Source organism: Etheostoma cragini, chromosome 17 (assembly GCF_013103735.1).
Source record: "Etheostoma cragini isolate CJK2018 chromosome 17, CSU_Ecrag_1.0, whole genome shotgun sequence".
In the NCBI taxonomy this organism is placed as follows: domain Eukaryota; kingdom Metazoa; phylum Chordata; class Actinopteri; order Perciformes; family Percidae; genus Etheostoma; species Etheostoma cragini.
The window spans coordinates 19,594,358-19,599,381 of NC_048423.1; the positions used below are offsets into that span (position 1 = coordinate 19,594,358).

The following is a 5,024-nucleotide window of genomic DNA, read 5'->3' on the forward strand; positions in this document are numbered from 1 at the left end:
TAGGGATGCCATGTCATTTCTCCGACGTTCCATTGTTCCGACCTCTCAATCTGAAAAATTCCTTACAGCCCACTAGTCCGACGCCCCTTTGTTTTTGAAAGAAAGAAACCCTCTGCTCGGACATCCCATTGTTCCGACCATGTAGGCTTTTGTGGATCATCTACCATGAGGTAACCCCATTGGTTCAGGTCCTATCCCCTGATCAATCGGCTATCTTAATCACTTCAGGTCAAATGCCAAACCCCAACCCAGAAGTGGAAAGGCAATCAGGAGAGTCTGCAATTCTTTTTGTGCCAAGTTGGATACAATGGAGCGGTAATCTTGAGTTGAATGTTCATATGAACTGTGTTTGGCATATATACAAGTCAAAAACCGATAATAACTGCTAACTAATATGTGTTAGCATACAGCAGATGCCACAGTCTAGCGCTACGCTGCGTATTGACTGTCTTCACAGACAGAAGAGATTCCATTAATCACAAAAGATTCAAGCCAAATGAACCTACTCCAGTACGTAAACTTGCTCTCCTCTTCCGGGCATTGCTAGGACTTCTCTCATCCTTCCATTTCTCTCTCTTTCTGTCCCTTTGTCAGAGGTGTTACGCAGTTCAGTTAAACAGAGAGACCTTTGAAGTTGCGATTATTGAGCTGCACTGTTCTCCTTTTGTCTGTTCTCTCCCTCTCACTGTAGCCAAAGACTGTGATTCATGTAGTACTTGTGAGGACCACCATTAATTTCATGTATTACAGCTTTTATCTCCATTCTTGGGTCTGCCATTGCATCCATTTTCTCCCTCTCTGACGGTCTTGCCTCATGTTCTTTCTCTCCCTGTCCTTTCAGACTTTGCTCCCTTACTTCTTCATTGCTTGTATGGGCGTTTTTATCTCTCTGCCTTCCCTGTCCTCTCCCCTCTACCCTTCAGCTCTTCATCAGAGGTTTGACCCCTTCTGTTTTTCACTGTCTGTCATAGTCATTTCCATTGTCTATATTCATTCATTATGATGCTATCTGGCATATATTGTGTCAGCCTGGATTTTGTTCCATTCATCATCACCATCATCACTATTGTCATCACTATCAAAACAGCATTAGTCTCATCATTATCATCATCATCATTTTTATCTTAAATATTGTCATTAAATGACTTTATCAGCATTACCACCATGATGATCATCATGACCAAACAAAAAATATTACCTTTATTATAGTCTATATCACAACTTTCCACTCCCGGCATTGCTCTGGTGCTGAAGGAAATTCCACCTAATGCATGTCTTTTCGCCAATGTGCGTTACCTTCCGCTTTCTTTGATATGGAATTCTAACTTCTAGTGGATCTCTGAGGACTATGGTTAGCTGCTCCTCAGATCTCTGCAGGGTAAATCCAGACAGCTAGCTAGACTATCTGTCCAAACTGAGTTTTCTGTTGCACGACTAAAACAACCTTTGAACGTAAACATGTTCCACCAAAACTAATTCCTTTGCAAGGCTATTTTGCAGCGGCCCCGTGCGAAGCTTAACACCGCCCATGACAATTGCGATTATTCTCCCATGCCAGATTGCTGTGTGGACTAGCTAGACCTCCTCCTCCGCCACACTGTGAAGGAGGGTCTGGAAAAGCAAGACTCATTTTATCATAATCATCATGTCATCATTATCAACATTTATCACTGGATGTACAGTGGCTTGCATAACTTTACACGCCCATTAAGACATTAAGCTCAATTTCCAAAAGATGTTTTTTATTCCTCTTTTTAATCATCTTTAGCATGGGTTAAAATGTTGAATTTAAAATCCTTCTTCTCACCTATAAAGCTCTTCATGGACAGGCACCCTCTTATCTTAAAGAGCTCATAGTACCTTACTACCCCACCAGAGCGCTGCGCTCCCAGAATGCAGGGTTACTTGTGGTTTCTAAAGATTCTAAAAGTAGAATGGAAGCCAGACCGTTCAGCTATCAGGCTCCTCTCCTGTTGAACCAGGTTCCAGTTTGGGTTCAGGAGGCACACACTGTTCCCACATTTAGGCAGTAGGCTTAAGACTTTCCTCTTTGATAGAGCTTTAAGTTAGGGCTGGCTCAGGAGAGTCCTGAACCATCCCTTAGTTAAGCTGCTATAGGCCTAGACTGCTGGGGGACTTCCCATGATGCACTGAGCACCTCTGGATGCAACCTCATCTCATTAATGCATGGTACTAACTCGACTTCTTCCCTTTCTCTGAGTCTTGTGCTCTCTCGCCCCAGAAGTCTTGTGGTCTCTCTCCCCTCTCCTCTCTCCTCCTATCGCTTCCCGCAGGTGTTTCTGGCTCTGGAGCTGTGGTTGGAGTCACCTGCTGCCTCCATGTTCCTGCTCGACATCCTTTGCTGCAATGGTGTTAAGTTGTGTTCAGTTCAGTTCAGTCAAAAAAGTTAATAAGAAAATGGGTTAATCATAAAAAAGATATGCAGTGCTAACCTTGTCATCATTACCAGAATCATTAAAAAGCATCAAAAAAAGCATTAAAATATTTAATCATCAAAATCATCATCATCATCATCACAATCCTTTAAAAATATTCAAATTCTCCTCATTATCATCAGAATCGTCATCTAAATTTCATTATTATCATTATTATTATGATTGGGATAGTTTGAATCCTCCTCACGTATTACTATCCTCACTATCATTGTCATCATCATCATCATCATCGTCATCAGAATAATGGAAATCCTCTTCTATCTCATCATCACAGTCATCATAGTCCACACCACTCCTCTGATGTCATTTTAATCATCTAATCAACCACCGTCCTTACAGACAAACAATTAGTGTCATACAACATAATCAACATTTCACTCATTACCACTTCATTAAAATGCTGTCAGTCATTGTAATCTCAACCACCATCACTAATATTATATTTTGCCATTGCTAGGGTTTGCATGTGCATTATGTATTGATCATGGTGATCATCACAATCATCAGAATCATAAAGGTACAATATTGACACAGCCACAAATGACTTCACAGAACAGTGGTGGGTCCGGGGAGGTTGGTGGGGGGGTGGCCAGTGACCCTGTAATATTAAGCCTCAGCCCCCTATCCCTAACTGTGTCAAATATTTGTATACATTATTAACCCCCCCCTCTATCCCTACAGAGATGGAAGGAGAAGGGACATAATGTGCCGTAATGAATAGATAAGTAAAATAGGTTAAAACTGAATGAGTATTCTTGTGTATCGTTAGTGTTTTGTAGAACAAACCTATGGAGGGTTGGTGGTATGTAACACTTGTGCCTAATATATTTGGTACCCCTAAAATGGCATGTGGCCCCAGACTGGCCCCTCCATTTGACATGGTCTAGAACTGCCAATGTCTTGTCATAAACTCAAAATCTTCACACAAACACACACACACACATGCACACACACACAAACACCATGTCACATGATCTTGATTGCTACCATCCCGCACCCCCCTTTATTTCCCCCCTCAGAGCCCGCGGTGGCACTGAGCCGTGGAAATGTCAGGGGTCAAGTTAACGTTGGCGCTAATGCGCCGGTCACCCTGGTCCACGGTAAAGGTCGGCAACATGGCGACAGCTGGTTGATATTGTCGTTCGGGAGGCACTCATGAGTCACTGCTCCAAATCCTCCATGTGGCATTAACATCATTTTCTGAGTCCTCTCTCTGTCTCTCTACCTCTTTCTGTCTTTTCCAGATTGGATCTTGACAGATCTGCCCAGTGCAGGATGGGAAGAAAAGGTCAGTTCTTGTAGTTAACACAAGTTTTTTTTTCCCTATTACTTTTCTGGTGCATGATACAGTGTGGAAATAAAAAAAAATGAAAAGAATAAAGTTAGGTTAATAGCACTACATTGGTTAGCAGTGAACTTGAGCAAATTTTTGAAGTGACACATGGAGTGAAAAGAAATCGAGGTTTAGAATAAGCTTAATGAAACTTGGACTTGATTCCAAAAATAGCTGAGAGTTGCTTTTACCCTATTTTATTCAACCATCACAGCCTACATGTACAGAATGCATTGATTAGGAATGGCGGTTACGGCTAATGAACACTGAATAGACAGTTTTGCCCACAGTGATGCCTCGCATCGCATCGCACTGTGATACGTCGCATCAAATTTCCTGTGAATACAAGCTGTCCTCTGAGCGAAACCCTTCACATATCACACATCACTCCTGCTAGGGTTAATTACCCGCAAGATAAGGGCTTTTTATTATACGCTACAATTTCTTAAACTTCATATTTTGAAAGAAACATGTGACACAGCAAACCTGGCAGGTTGTATTGTCTTGCTTAATGTCAAGTTGTCATTACTCAGAAAGATATCAAACAATGCTAACATAGCATTAAAAGTGTCAAAAATGTACACTGACAAATGATGACAATGACAAAAGTCCTGATAATTTACCCCTTCACGTTCATGATGGTATCATATCAGTTTTATGCACATACCCCTTCAAATGAAATGTTCTAAATTGAGAATTGATGCTGCTGTTGGAGTGTTGTGTAGTACTTGTGTCTGTATTTTAACATGCCTGATGTATTACTCCATTTAAAACCACAGTCTGTTATTAATCATTCACTATTAGTCTGAACATCACAGCAGGTGAGCAGGAAGCTGAAGGGGCTCAACCTTGCCAAATAATGAGCTTGGCAATATCTCGGCATATTTTTTTTCTCCTCATCTGATGTTCTTCTTTCCTTATGTGCTTCTTTTTCTTTATTCTTACACAAATTGTGCATGATTTGTGCAAGCTGTAAAAGGCAGAAGATGACACTGTAAATGCTCACAGCACGGTGAGGTATATTTACATGCTTTTACTTTGGATGGAAAAAGCACTTTACATGCAAACCATACAAAGTGTATTTAAATGGCCTCTATATTTCTGCCAGTCCACTTTCTGTTCTCCAGCCTTTACCGATTGCCTGGGCCCTTTGTTGTTCCCCCTCTTTTACTGGCAGAATGAATATCTACACTCTGCAGCACCACAGGGGGTCTAATGAGTGTGTGTGCTGGAGG

General features: G+C 41.5%; 1 long non-coding RNA gene across 1 annotated transcript in view; it reads right to left on the reverse strand.

Annotated features, from left to right (window-relative positions):
- Positions 1–816: 816 nt before the first annotated feature.
- LOC117960502 overlaps positions 817–5,024 on the reverse strand; it is a 6,750-nt gene continuing 2,542 nt past the window's right edge. The window contains exon 3 of the long non-coding RNA XR_004660172.1: positions 817–829. This is a non-coding gene — a long non-coding RNA (uncharacterized LOC117960502). The remainder of the gene's footprint in view (positions 830–5,024) is intronic.